At 38.1% G+C, this 15,884-nt stretch overlaps 1 protein-coding gene across 1 annotated transcript in view; it reads left to right on the top strand.

Moving 5' to 3' along the window:
• The first annotated feature begins 11,566 nt into the window (after positions 1–11,566).
• Positions 11,567–15,884, top strand: part of SESN3 (sestrin 3) — a 29,732-nt gene continuing 25,414 nt past the window's right edge. Inside the window, exon 1 of the mRNA XM_010862112.1 lies at positions 11,567–13,316. The gene's annotated coding sequence lies outside the window, so the exon portion shown is untranslated. The remainder of the gene's footprint in view (positions 13,317–15,884) is intronic.

Raw genomic sequence — 15,884 nt, 5'->3', positions numbered from 1 at the left:
AAACCAATGGATTTTAATGTAACAAAGTAAGATGATTACTGATGTGGTTTCAGATTCCACATTCCAACAAACTTAAAAGCTACTGTTTGTCAAGTCTTAATGTAGTATCATATCATATCCAAAATTATCTTAAAAGGTTATTAAAATACTTTTGTGAAGCTGAGTCTTCTTCATGCTATAAAACATATAGAAAGAGATTGAATATAGAATTAGATGTAAGAATCCAGTTGTCTTTAATTAAGCCAGATATTTGTGCAAATGTTTAATTATGTTACTCAGTAAAATTTTTGTTTTGATTTGGAAATTATAGTTTCAAAAAATTCATTTCTGTTAATATATAATGGATTTATTCTATTTTTATTCTTAAATGAATTAAGTATTTACATTTTTCTTTGATTTAATTTCTAGTATAATAATTACTGATAGATATCACTCACATTGGGCTTCCCTGGTGGCTCAGTGGTAAAGAATATACCTGCCAATGCAGGAAACACAGGTTCGATCCCTGGGTCAGGAAGATCCCCTGGAGAAAGAAGTGGCAACCCACCTCCAGTACTCTTGCCTGGGAAATCCCATGGACAGAGGAGCCTGGCAGGCTACAATTGATGGGGTTGCAAAAACAGTCAGACAAAAGTTAGCATCTACAACAAAACAAGAAAAAAAATCACATTAATAAAAGCTTTGGGGATCAATAATTTTTGGAATATAAAGAGTTTCTAATATCAAAAATTTTGTGAACCATCTATGTACATGAGCATAATAAGTCATGTTTTAATTTTGATTACAATGGGTTTTAAGTTTACCTGTATACATTAAAACACAGCTTTAATGTTTTTTTACAATTTCTCTAAGCTGAACAAGTGACCTTTATTTTGTTAATCATTGTGTTTTGAAAAAACTGGAAACTATCATGTCATTCTGTTTCATTAGAATAACTTAGAAGACCTTTTGATTTTGTTACAACTTGGGTAGTAGATGCTAAGTACAGAGGTTTGACTTAAAGCCCTACTTTTCTTTCATACACCAGGTAGCTACATTCACAGCATATTTTTTTATTTCTCTAAAAGGCTATCAGCCATATACTGAGTAATATTAGAATGTTCTGTAACTGTTGTTCAGTCGTATTGGACTCTTTCCACGGCCCCAGGGACTGCAGCATGCCAGGCTTCCCTGTCCTTCACCATCTCACAGAGTTTGCTCAAATTCATGTCCATTGAGTCAGTAATGGCATCCAACCATCTCATTCTCTGTTGCCCCCTTCTCCTCTTGCCCTCAATCTTTCCCAGCATCAGGGTCTTTTCTAATGAGTTGGCTCTTTGCATCAAGTAGTCAAAGTATTGGAGCTTCAGCATCAGTCCTTCCAGTGAACATTCAGGGTTGATTTCCTTTAGGATGGACTAGTTTGATCTCTTTACTGTCCAAGGGACTCTGTAACTGTAATTGTTTCTAATAGGAATCTTGATTTCAAAAGTTTCCATTTTTTATTTCTTTTAATCTAATTGGGACATAATTTTAATAGGTAAAACTTTCTAAAATTAAAGCCAAGTTTTTACTACCGCACAATAAACCTCAGTGAAGTCGCTCAGTCGTGTCCGAGTCTTTGCGGCCCCATGGACTGTATTTTCCAGGCAAGAGTACTGGAGTGGGTTGCCATTTCCTTCTCCAGGGGATCTTCCCAACCCAGGGATCGAACCCTGGGCTCCCACATCACAGGCAGACGCTTTAACCTCTGAGCTACCAGCAAAACCTACACAATAGACAACATTAAAAACTGTATAAAAGTAAAGCAGTTCTTAATACTTCATGGGGAGCAATTTTATAATCAGTGGTAGAAAAGTGTATTATCTATATGTTATTAGGGAAGCATTGAATTAAGTAGTTATTATGGACTTTGTCTCAGGTGCAGAGTTTTCTGTACCTGAGAGAAATCTCATTTTCGGGGTACTTAGCCCAAAATTTTAATATATTCAACAAGTACATTTTGTCATTCTGCATCTCTAAAGAAAGTGTTTAACACTTAAAAGGTTGTATAGGAGCCTTTGTTGCTCAAGATCAGTGTCAAGGCATGAAGTATCATTACTGATTTTTAAGAAGGTAGCACAAAGTACAGGAAATTGCATGTACTGCTTGTTTTAATAACACTAGAAGATAAACAGAGAAAAGTGAATATTTGTCACATAGGGAACCCAGATGATACAAGGAAGGTCATAGATTGATGTCTAGGACTGTGGTTATTAATTTAATTTATTGGTATGTCTCAATAAGAGTACAGAGAACTGCCTCAAGTCCACAGGATACTCTTCCCCATTGAAGGAAGGAAAAGGGATGGAAGAGCCTGTACCAGACTTCTGTCTCCTCAGTTCAACTCATCATATGCATGAGGTCTACTCTTTTCATGTTGCTGTGCTATAAAGGTACAGATACTGTGTTAGAAATTGATCCTGCTGTTTAAGGTATTTATGGTCTGAAGAAAGTGATAAGATAATGATATACTTCAGTAGCTCTAAGAGAGAGAAAAACTAAATAGAATTGTGAACCTTAAGAAGAATCATTTTAATTTCCTAGAAGAACTTGGGAGTTGGTGTGAGTGGAGGAAGACCAAAGGAGTTGGTGTTTGAGCTGGGTCTTAAAGGAAGACATCAAAAAGGCAGGACAGCGCCTGGAAATACTGGTTCAAATGTCTAAATTCTGCACAACACAGAAAAGATCTGCCACGTTAGAACTCCCAAGTTTTCATTGACAAGTGAATCTAGCTTGATTTATGCTACTCTGTGGTGTATTACATGGAAAGTGGGAAAGTAGGTGCGCTCATTGCTGCTTATTACCTCTGGATGGCACTGGACTTGAACTTGACTTTAGGTTTACTGTTTAAAGGAGTAGCTAATGTGGCCTTATGTGAATCTTTAAAAAATGGAACTGAAGTTTACCTGACACCATACTCCATACTAAAGTTGATGTACTCCAAAATGAACAAGGTACTGTCCCAGTCCACTCGCACCTGACAGTTTACTAGGGGGAAGAAGGAGGTAGAGAAGCTGACAAGTGCACTCCTTTTAGTGGGAATGTTTTGAGATTGGAAGTTAGAAATCTTAATTAGTGTGTGTTGTTGAAGAAAGCTGAAATTGATGCTCTTAGTTACAAGATCTTTTTTGCAGTGTTCCTCAAATGATCGTACCCAGCGGTAGAGCTCTTGCAGAAAGGGCTTGGTTGCTTTAGTTTTAAGAGCTCAGTTAAAAAGGGGAACCAAAGTCTCAGACCTTTAGAAGGCAACAGGATTCCCCACTTATGAAGGGGAATTTTCAGTGCTCTTTGGATCCTCAGCGAATATTTGCCACACCCTGTGTTCGGGGCTGGGCTCCTGATGCTCCTGGGGTCCCTATTACACTCAGGCTCCAAGGACTAGAAGAGATGTTGTGTAATTTGCAAGATTCTTGCCTCTGATGGTATTACAATTTTCTGCTTCCCAATCTTCTATCACTAAATGACCTTAGGTCTCAGTTACTTATTACAATACATATTTTAATTGTATTGATGGTCAATTCATATTTTAATCTAGAGTAAGAGAAGTAATAATTTTATAATCTTTTAGGCCATTTTGGAATAATGGGAAATAATGTATATTCAGGTAATGGCAGACATTTAAATATGAGTTTACTATAAAATTACACATCTATGACAAACTAATTTAAAACCCATGCTTTTCTCATTTAGGGATAGAGAGTTTTTAGAACATCTCTGTGTTCCTTTCCATTTGTCCGTTCCTTCTGAAATGTGTAATGTCATCAATTTCTATAAACCCAGTCTTTATTTCTGTAATTGTCTGCCAGGAAATAAGATGACATCAGTATTATTTCAAAGCGTTGAGCCACCTTCCCATCTCTGTCCTTTTTGCAGTGGTTTCTGCCAAAATGGAACATCTAAAAAGGAGAGGAGAGTCAACAACTGTAATTTACTGTTTGTATTGATAATTTCAGTTACTTTTCTTACAGTCACACTTAAAATGTTTGTTTGAGCATGCTTTTTATACTTAAGATATTTTGTCATTGCAGTGTGTTAAATTTTTTTGAAGCTATTGAACTATCTTCTAAGGATGCCCTTAAAAATCTTCAAAAATTGAGGGATTAGTATGTTCAGTGGAATCAAAAATTTCTGCTTTGCCAGAATTGTTTATATGTTAAACACATTTCTTTAACCTCTTCAAGTGTCTATATGTAAAGTTAATTACACACATTATTCTCAGTATTATTCTCTCCTATAAATATAAATTCAAGAATAGATAGAATTTGTATGTTTTTCTTTTACATTTTAATGGATAGAATTTGTGGTTTGGTTTTCTTTTCTTTTTTTTTTGCTTTTCCATTTTTTAATGAAATATACTCAAGAAGAAAAATGTAAAAATTAAATTGAATAATTTATTTTAAAGATACTTAGTAGCTTAAAATGCAGCAATTAGTTCTCTTTAACAGTTAGCCTCTTAGGGGCAAGTAATTTGCTGATTACCTCTGCTGCTGCTGCTGCTGCTGCTATGTCGCTTCACTTGTGTCCGAATCTGTGCGATCCCATAGACAGCAGCCACCAGGCTCCCCCATCCCTGGAATTCACCAGGCATGAACACTGGAGTGGGTAGCCATTTCCTTCTCCAATGCATGAAAGTGAAAAGTGAAAGTGAAGTCACTCAGTCATGTCCGACTCTTAGCAACCCCATGGACTGCAGCCTACCAGGCTCCTCCATTCATGGGATTTTCCAGGCAAGAGTACTGGAGTGGGGTGCCACTGCCTTCTCTGGTTGATTACCTCTAAAGACTCATAATTTTAAGAATTTGTAACTTTCACATATCTTAATTTTCTAGTGGGATTAATTTACATAAAGTGATCTAGTAAATTACCTAACAGAAAAGTGTCAGAATAAGCAATTTTTAAAATACAATTCATCTTTATGCTTTTGGTCTTTTGTTTTCCAGTAGATAATTACTTAATAGGCATAATTTCAGCTGATGAATTTCAAGCATAACTTCTTTCAGTTATAACATATCTGAAAAAAGATAAAGTTTTGTACCACTCTTGAGATCATAACCTTTGTAAAATAATCTCTTAGGACACATGACACTGATATATAAAAAGTATGAGTTCTTATTTTTTTAACTAGTTTTTCTCTTGATTGAAATTGTAGGATTTTATGGAAAAAATTTTAAGCAAATTCTGTGAATGTTGTCTTAAGATATTTGAAGGAAAATCAATTAAATTTACTACTGTCTAAAGTTTCTTATATATTTTATACCTCCTTTTATTTTAATAAGTCAACATACTGGAGAATTTCCTTTCTTCTTTTTAAGTTAGTGATTTGAAAATTGTCATCAAATTGAGACTCTGAATGGTATCTGCAAACTTTTCTGCCATTGTGATTAATTTGTTGGTGTTTTGGTTTTCCAGTCTTACTATCCAAATCAAATTTTTATTTCTATGAAGTTACCTTGCTGCTACTGCTAAGTCACTTCAGTCATGTCCGACTCTGTGTGACCCCATGGATGGCAGCCCACCAGGCTCCCCCATCCCTGGGATTCTCCAGGCAAGAACACTGGAGTGGGTTGCCATGTCCTTCTCCAATGCATGAAAGTGAAAAGTGAAAGTGAAGTCGCTCAGTCATGTCTGACTCTTAGCAACCCTATGGACTGCAGCCTACCAGACTCCTCCGTCCATGGGATTTTCCAGGCAAGAGTACTGGAGTGGGGTGCCATTGCCTTCTCCGATGAAGTTACCTTAATACTCGCTTATTCTGCTTGTGTTCATTCCTGAATTTTTAACCATTTTGTATCTTTACATTATCTGAGTGGCTGAAACCAAGACTAATCAATGCTATGGAGCCATGCTGTGCCATAGAACCTTTGGCAATGATAGAAGAATTCAGCTTGGTACCCACATGTGGCTGTTATATACTTTACATGTGGCTAGTGCAATCAAGACACTTAGTTTTTATCTCCTATTTAATGTTAATCAAGTTAAATTTGGGTTTCTCTGGTGGCTCAGATGGTAAACAATCTACCTGCTATGCAGGAGACCAGAGTTCAGTCCATGGGTTGGGAAGATCTCCTGGAGAAGAGAATGGCAACCTACTCCAATGTTCTTGCCTGGAGAACTCCATGGACAGAAGAGCCTGGTGGGCTATAGTCCATGGGGTCACAAAGAGTCGGACACAACTGAGCAATTAACGCAACAACAAACTTAAATTTAAATAGCCACATATGGCTAAGGGATACTATAATAGACAGTACAGTTAACAAACAAACCCGGACTTGATTTTTTGTTTTATTTTTACACAGTTATTAAACAAGATTTATGACTTCAAGTTCATTGTGTAAGATTCACTACTATGATCAAAGTCATTTATTCCCTAGGACAGGATATTAGCTTTATATTTAAGAAAGGAAAACTTCACAATATTATTACTCAAAATTAGTGCAACTGCAAGTTATTTTCACTTCTAATATAGACCAACCCTGGAATTCTTCTATTAGAGTAGTGTATGTTGAGAAAGTATATCACAGCTGTTCTAGTTTGGTGTGTTTTATTTTGTTTTAGGGAAAATTGATAGAATAAAAGTGGAATCTTCTTTTGTATTGCACTTTGTGTTTTTGGGTTTTGGGGTTTTTTTTTAAGTGTTATCTCCTCAAAAGCTAGGGCCTAGAATTGACATGACTCTCAGTTGTGAGGGGGAAATAATTCTTAGCATGAGAGACACTCTTACAGTTGAGATGGAGCTGGGGAAAGGAGAGCTGAAAGATACTGTTGGGAAAAGGCAATTATCAGATTTAGCGACTAACTAAATGCAGATTCCTAAGATAAAGGGTCGAGGATAACTCTGTAAATCAGAGCCAGGGTTACTGGTATTGTGTGGTGATTTTATAACTTAAAGAGGAAAGTAAGGACCAGCTGGTTTATGGTAGGAGACTGGTTTTAAACATGTTAATTTTAAGGTTCCAGCATGTCACAGGCAGTTCAAAATGGCCCAAGTCTGATGGAAGGGCAGAGCAGTGCTAACTCGAGCTCTTTAGCAAAGGTGCAGGAGTCTATTACAGGGCCTGCTTGCTTTTCATATCATATACCCTTCTCTCTCCTTTACCCACTCCACCCTTCTCCCACCAGTATGGTGAGGCTCACACAGTCCAGCAGAGTTTTGTTTGTATCAGGAAAATGGAAGCCATGGATCAGAATACTCACTTGAGAGAATGAATGCTGATGAAGGAGATGCAGGGAATGTCTAGGAAGAGGGTACAAGTGGTGAAAGAAATTGGAGGATTTCCTGGCTTCAGAGCCAGGAAAGCCAAACTAGGGGAGAGTTGCCTAGCAAAAGGCAGATCTGAGTTTTGCACAGAGGCAAGAAGGCTGGAGATCACAGAGGTAGCATCTCAGCTGGGATCTGAAGAGTGTGAAGAGCTGCCCTTCAGTGGGTGTGAAGTTTCAGTTATGCTAGATGACAAAGTCCTAGACATCTGTTACACAACGTTGTGCTTATAGTTAACAGTAATGTACTGTACAGTAATTACTATAATGTTAGGTGGGTAGAGCTCATGTTATATATTTTTTACCGTAAGTTTTAAAAGGGGAAAAGACAAAGTCCTTGATACTTTTTTGCAGACTGTACTATGTGCAGACATTGAGACAAAAGATTCTTAGAACTGGCTGATTTTTTTTTTTTTTTCTTTTCCCAAATTGCTTCTGTCTGAATTCACTCTCAATATGGTTGAGAGCATTTCTGCAATTAGATTAAAATGCTTAGTTATGGGATTGAGTAGGTGTGACCATCAAACCAGTAACTCTGCAGAGGAGTCATTTAACATTTCAAAAGGCATTAAGATGCCTGAAGATGTGATTTCACAAAAATCAGATGTAGTCTTGAGTAGCATGTCTGATGGTGGAGCCTTGTCCAATGGCGATATTTCCACAGACTGTGCAGTCAGAGTCAGAGCCACAGGTGTTTGTTGGGCACTTGAAATGTGACCAGTGTGATTGAGCAACTGGACTTTGAATTATATTTAATTTTAATGAATTTAAATATAGTCACATGTGGCTGATGGCTACTGTATAAGGCAACCCAGGTCTAGAGACTTCAGGAAAGTTAATCAGAGCATAAGTAAAGTAGGAACCCAGTTCTTGGGTATTTTGGATTTGAAATGAAAGATGAGGAAAGGTTTTACAAAGTATTACTGGAGACGAGAACTCCAGCTTATGGTTGTAAATGGAATCTTTTGGATATGGTATTGAGAAAATGGAGTATTTCCTGCCATATCAGTAAAAAAGGATGTGAGGGTCATCAGTGATTTCATCTCTCCAAATGTGAATTTCTGAGCCCTGAGGGCACCCAGGAATCTGAAGTGATCTGGCAGCCATGGCTGCAGCCACTCCCTGTGGTGAGCACAGAAGCTCAGATGTAAAAAAATGCAGCATACTGGCCCAGAGAGCTGAGATGCATATGAAAGGAATGATGTCAGTGAGCCCAGGCTCTTGCATCTTCCCATATGTATAAAAACACTAAATTCCTTGACTTGAGGTATCTGGTTTTCTTTAATTCACAAAAAATACTTTCAATGTTCAGACCTGCCCTTTGTTGCAAACTTCTGTATAACCTGACTCCTCCCCCTGCCTCCTTGGAGCAGTTCTCTCAGGGTTACTTGAGATGCTGCCTCCTGGGCTTAAGTCCTAAAAATTTCCATCAAATAAAACATAACTCTCAACTTTTTACCAACTGAGCTACAAAGTGAAATCACTCAGTTGCATCCGACTCTTTGGACCCCATGGACTGTAGGCCGCCAGGCTCCTCCATCCATGGGATTTTCCAGGCAACAATACTGGAGTGGACTGCCATACCCTCCTCCAAGGGATCTTCCCCACCCAGGGATTGAACCTTGGTCAGGAAGATCCTCTGGAGAAGGAAATGGCAACCCACTCCAGTACTCTTGGCTGGAAAATCCCATGGACAGAGGAGCATGGTAGGCTCCTACAGTCCATGGGGTCACAAAGACTCAGACATGACTGAGAGACTTCACTCACTCACTCAACTTTTAGGTCGTGACTGTTTTTTAAGTCAGCAGTACTATCCTACTTCTTTTGTGTTTTATTTTATCAACTTTAAAAACATATAGAGATAGAAAGTAGGTGGGGAATAAATGTTCAGTAAAAGAATTTTAAGGAGAATTTATAAACTGCCTTGATCATTGAAAGAACTTTTCCACCTTCATATAAATATACAAAGCAGTTAACTGAGAGGACAGTAGTATCCTCACCAGAAAAGATGCTTCTTCTACAGAAGCAGGAAGTAGGCTGATTCTTTCAATTGTGACACCATTTTAAAACTATAACTGAAGAAGTCTACATGTTGGTATAATTTTAAAATGTTAGTTTTCCCTTCTCTTCAGTGGGCTTCCCTGGTGATTCAAGACAGTTAAGGATCTTCCTGCAATGCGGGTGACCTGGGTTCAGTCCCTGAGTTGGGACCATCCCCTGGAGAAGGGAACAGCTACCCACTCCAGTATTCTGGCCTGGAGAATTCCATGAACTGTAGTCCATAGGGTTGCAAAGAGTCAGACACAACTGAGCAACTCTCACTTTTCAGTGTATAAATAGCTCTCTTAGGTGAGGCCACATCATCTCTCCCCTCGGCTATTGCAGTAGCTTCCTAGCTGGGGGTTTGTTTGTTTGTTTCTTTTGGGGTATTTTTCTTTGTTTGTTTGTTTTCCCCCCCCTCTGGAGTGACTGTATCACACCAAGAATTGTATTATTAAAAACAGAGATCTGACCCACAACTCTGCTTAGGGAATTTTTATCTGAACTATGTATACACTTGCTTCCCTGGTGGCTCAGTGGTAAAGAATCCACCTGCCAATGCAGGAGACGAGGGTTCATCCCTGGATTGGGAAGATCCCCTAGAGGAGGGCATGGCAACTCATGCCAGTATTCTTGCCTGGGGAATCCCATAGGGAGAGGGGCCTGGCGGGCCACAGTCCATGGGTTGCAAGAGTCAGACATAGCTTAGTGACTAAGTCACCACCAGTACCGTGTATACAATTAAAAGTTTCAAAAACATTTTTTGAAGGCTGTTTTTCACTTTTGAAGTTAGTGAGTTAAGTGAACATTTTCTCAACTGATGGAAATAAAATTGGTAAAACATATTGGTAGTATGCAACAAGAACTTTATAACATATTGGTAGTATGCAACAAGAACTTTATAAAGATTTATAACCTAAACCCCAGTAAACCCACATCTGGGAATCTTTCTAAAGAAACCATCTTAAATACCACAAAATATGCCCCCAAGTCTCTATACAAAGATATTCACCATAGCGCTATTTACAATAATGGAACTGTACATACACCAATATAAACTATACACCCACGTAAACCATGGTGGTTTAGTGGCTAAGTTGTGTCTAACTCTTGTGACCCCATGGACTAGAACCCACCAGGGTCCTCTGTTTATGGGATTTTCCAGGTAAGAATACTAGAATGGGTTGCCATTCCCTTCTCCAGGGGATCTTCCTGACCCAGGTATTGAACCCACATTTCTTGTGTCTCCGGCATCACAGGCAGATTCTTTATTTGCTGAGCCATTGGGGAAGCAAATGACTAAGTAAATGATAATTCATAAAATGATGTGCTCCCATACCGCTTTGTATATGCGTATACAAACTATGATATAGTTAATGCATTTCTGCCGGTCTACTACTTTTTCATGTCCCCACTGTACTTCAGTTCAGTCACTCAGTTGTGTCCAACTCTTTGTGACCCCATGGACTGCAGCACTCCAGGCTTCCCTGTCCATCGCCAACTCCCAGAGCTTACTCAAACTCATGTCCATCAAGTCGGTAATGCCATCCAACCATCTCATCCTCTGTCGTCCCCTTCTCCTCCCACCTTCAGTCTTTCCCAGCATCAGGATCTTTTCCAGTGAGTCAGTTCTTCACATCAGGTCGCCAAAGTATTAGAGTTTCAGCTTCAGCATCAGTCCTTCCAATGAATATTCAGGACTGATTTCCTTTAGGATGGACTGGTTGTATCTCTTTGCAGTCCAAGGGAATCTCAAGAGTCTTCTCCAACGCCACAGTTCAAAAGCATCAGTTCTTTGGCTGTACTTAGCACATTGTGAATGCTCAGTGAATATCTGCTGGATAAATGAACAAATGAGCGTTGACACAAATGAAATCATTATCAGTTGCTTCTTATCAACTGGTTAAAATTAACATGTTATATTCTTTTAAGTATAGAAGTATGCAGTTCCACTTATGATGAAAATGTATTTCACATTTAAACCTTGGCCAATCCAGAAAATATTTTTGTAGGCAAAATAACTATTTCAGACCTTTAAAGATAAATCAGTTGATAAATATATCAAGTAATGATTTTTAAAAATAAGTCATATTAGTAATAAATCATTCTCTATCTCCAAAGTCCCTTTGTACACTTTTAGTTTATTTTTCTCTCCCCATATTTTCTCTGAATTTCATGTATTTTTTGAAATAAATATATATAAAAGACTCCACTTATCTCCCTATTGACATTTTTCCCCTCAAACCTGTGATCTGTCTTCACAATCAGTTCCTCTAACTGCTTTGTTTATTTGAAGTGATCAGTTGTCAAGGAAATTGCCTTTCACATATTGGTGCCTTAGGCTGTGTTATATAGAGAGTATTCAAATTTTCATTTCCTATAATTTACTAAGACTAGCAAGGAGAAGAAGTCTGTCATTTTCTTCTAAATTAGTTTTCTAGGTAAACCCAGATGATAGTTGATGCAGGCAAGAAATACTAATATTAGAAATTCTAAATTGTTTCTTTTGACATGGAATCTTCTAATGTACTTCACCAGCAGATTGAGATCTCTTTGTCATCCCTTCACAAATATAACCTAGATGATTAGTTCTTCCTAAAGCACTAGCAGTTTAAGATGATCATTATTTAATATATTTATCTCAGTAGCACCCTGAAAATTGTTGGAGATTGTGTGCCAGACTTCTGAGGGGCAGGGCCCATGTCCATCTTGCTCACCCTGTATCTTGAGGCTACCACAGTATCTGGTTCGGTTCTCAAAAGATTGTTGAATACTTGACTGCTTCCTAATGAAGTGAGGGATTCAAATACTTTTTTGTGTTTGGTAGGCTCTTGGATTGTAAGGAACAAAAAAGATTCAGGCTACCTTGCGGAGAAAGAAATAGGGAAAAAGGGAGCGGAGAGAAGGGCAAGCTCAATGTTAACACTCCTTTCCAGGAGACGTCTGTTCCCCTGTTCTTCAGTTTCTCACTCAGTCTTTATAATATTCATAAACCATAGCAGAGCCGCTGTTTTTATATTACGACTTTGGAGGGCTTCTATTTCATAAACTTATTACTTTTATTATAGAAAATCAAGTGGCTGTTCCTCCTGTCTCTTCTCCTGGTAAGAAGGATTTCAAAACCAGAGAGCCTGCCTCTGACTCTTCTTGCTCTTCCTTATACCTACAGAGGAGGAAGTTTGTTCCTGATGGGAATTTTTCTGACTCATAGATGAATGTACTTAAATGGGGACACAAAAACAATATTTTTAAAAAGTTAAAATGAACACAGACATGCCATTGGTGATCTGGCAGATTTTACTACTAAGTAGAATAGCGACAGAACAATAAACATTATTATAGTCTCCATTTCTCGGTGAAATTAACCTCTGCTTCTCCATGTTTTACATTGTTCTTACCCAAAGCTTCAGAGGTTTATATTAGATATGCTTATTCCTATTTTATTCAGAAAGAAAAACAGAAATCAGACCATTGCTTTAGGAGGTTGTGTGTAATACTCTTAGAATCCAACTTTTCCTTTAGCTTTCAAATTGAGGTTCAACAGTATGCTAGTATACTGTTAGATATGATTTTATTATGGAGGCTGATGGTTTCCAGTCATGTCAAATATGGGCTAAAAAATCTCTGGTGCTATAGAGTACGACTGAGGGAAATAACATTTGAGGAGCCTGCTTGTGTGCCCAGCACCATGGTAGGAGCTTGTCTGTCTCGTTATCTTGTTCATGCAATGACCCCATAGTTTATTTGCTGTTGTTGTTGTTATTGTTGTTGTTTGTTATGGGGCTGGAGGGGGCGGAATCCAAGACCTAACACTTTGAGTTTACATAATTCTATTTACTTATTCCATTTATTTTATACTTTAGCAATTTATACCAATTTAACTTTTCATAGAAAGTCATCATTAATGCATAAAACTTTTCTTTTAAAAACAGGATAAAAGAATCAGAGTATCTCAACCCTTGACAAGAGGACCAAGTGCCTTTATTCCAGAGAAGGAAGTAAGTCAATCTGTCTTAATATATATAAAGTGATTTTTAAAATAACTCAATTGTGTCAAAGAATATCTGCATTTTTTAATATGGAAGTAAACATGTATTTTGCTCTTATTCTTATTTGTCAGAAAACCACAGAAGTATTTTCTTTTCAACTTCACTTGAAAGATTGTATGTGTAATAATCATCTTATTTGGAGTTAGACAGTACTGCAAGTTTAGAAAAATATAAATTTTACCATATTTGATTTCAAATATAGCATTTCTGAACAAAGCTGCTAACAGTAATAAAACTTAATATTATCATGTAGGTTTAAGGTTTTAAAATGGCCAGTGTTTCATGGTGATTATAGGTTACATAAATGTTAAGAAAAGACATTTTTAAGTGAAAAAGTAAGCTTCCCAACTAAATCTATTGAAGAAAACATGATATTCAGTTCAGTTCGGTCGCTCAGTCGTGTCCGAATCTTTGCTTCCCCATGAACCACAGCACACCAGGCCTCCCTGTCGACACATCACCAACTCCCGGAATTTACTCAAACTCATGTCCATCGAGTTGGTGATGCCATCCAGCCATCTCATCCTCTGTCATCCCCTTCTCCTCCTGCCCCCAGTCCCTCCCAGCATCAGGGTCTTTTCCAGTGAGTCAACTTCACATGAGGTGGCCAAAATATTGGAGTTTCAGCTTTAGCATCAGTCCTTCCAATGAACATCTAGGACTGATGTCCTTTAGGATGGACTGGTTGGACCTCCTTGCAGTCCAAGGGTCTCTCAAGAGTCTTCTCCAACACCACAGTTCAAAAGCATCAATTCTTCAGCACTCAGCTTTCTTTATATTCCAACTCTCACATCCATACATTACCACTGGAAAAACAGTGCCTTGACTAGACGGACCTTTGTTGGCAAAGTAATAATCACTAGTAATTCGTCTTTTCATTTGGTTCTGAGTCTCTGATGAGACAGAATGTCAGAGAATCTCCACTACAAGCTGCACTTTTGATGAAGCTGGGGGAGTCAAGATGATAAATGCAGAAAGAATGTTTGTGAAATGACACAAAAGATATTATAAGAAAATTTACATGCCTGTTCAGTGGGTATACATCTCTATGAAAGATCACAGCAATGTTTAGGACCTGGAGATTCCTAGCTGCCTTTAACTTATACTTGGGCTAAGAAAAATTTCAGGCCCACTAATTGAGTTTTCTCTGCTTCAAGGAGTTATTAACTCATATTAACCATGGTTAATATATTGATTTACTATTGATTGCAAAAAGGTATCATTTATCTTAAAGCACTAGCATTATTCCTATATTGTTCAGAAATTAGTCAAGATATGTTTGAATACCTATGATGTTTCAGGTATCCCTTAAAGAATGAGTAGAATTTGAATAATAATACATGTCAGGTCGCACTAGAGTCAGCAGTTCCATCATGTTCATTTTGACTTTTTAGTGACCTTGCCATTTCCATGAAACTCCAAAGTTACCTGTAATGTTTCAGGAGCTCAGGGACTGTAGGTAATCATGCATTAGAGAAACTGCTGGGCTTGTCCTGTTTCCCTCATAGAGCACACGGCTGCTCTTGGCAGAGTGATTGCCTAATACATATATAAAGGCTTCCTGAAATGCTGCCATTTACACAGAATGTATTTGGAGACAATCTGGTTTGCAGAAGCAACGGCTGTTTTCAGGCTCTGTTGCATCATACGAATCTATTAATGTCTTTTAGGCATCAGTTAAGCAGAAGAATCTTCTGCTGGAAAGCAAAACAAAACAACAAATATTCTGTCCCTAATTATATAGAGTTTATCATGATCCATTCCATTTTTAACTGTCATCTTGGTTCCCTGTAGTTGACAAAATGGGAGGACATGAACAAATGTAAATACATTTGGTTTTATAGTGAGCCAAAGTGGAATTGCCTTTTTTTTACACCATTGTAATTAACATTTCCTCACAATTAACACTTTTCAAACATTACATTTCCTTTGGGATTAAATTTTCCTCAATCAATAGTGCCTTTGTATAATTTGTACGTATCTTCAGAAGAGATTGTGAGGCCAGCCCTGAAAAGTAAACAGAGCTTCTTAAGATCAGTGTGGATCTTTAGAAAGACCACAAGTCTAGATTTGAGGAGACCTAGATTCTAGACCCAGAGAAGGCAATGGCACCCCACTGCAGTACTCTTGCCTGGAAAATCCCATGGACAGAGGAGCCTGGTGGGCTGCAGTCCATGGGGTCACAAAGAGTCGGACACGACTGAGCGACTTCACTTTCACTTTTCACTTTCATGCATTGGAGAAGGAAATGGCAACCCACTCCAGTGTCCTTGCCTGGAGAATCCCAGGGACGGGGGAGCCTGGTGGGCTGCCGTCTGTGGGGTCGCACAGAGTCGGACACAACTGAAGCGACTTAGCAGCAGCAGATTCTAAACCAGGCTCTACTATTAAATAGCTGTATGAGCTGAAATTTAATCTTGAGTCTGTTACCTTATCTAAAATAAGGAACAAATTCTTCGTAAGTCTAGAACTCTAATTCTAAAATGCCAATAAATAAGGAACCAAGCCGAGAAACAC

Source organism: Bison bison, unplaced genomic scaffold, assembly GCF_000754665.1.
Source record: "Bison bison bison isolate TAMUID 2011002044 unplaced genomic scaffold, Bison_UMD1.0 scf7180017864478, whole genome shotgun sequence".
In the NCBI taxonomy this organism is placed as follows: Eukaryota; Metazoa; Chordata; class Mammalia; order Artiodactyla; family Bovidae; genus Bison; species Bison bison.
This window is presented reverse-complemented; position numbering and strand designations above follow the sequence as displayed.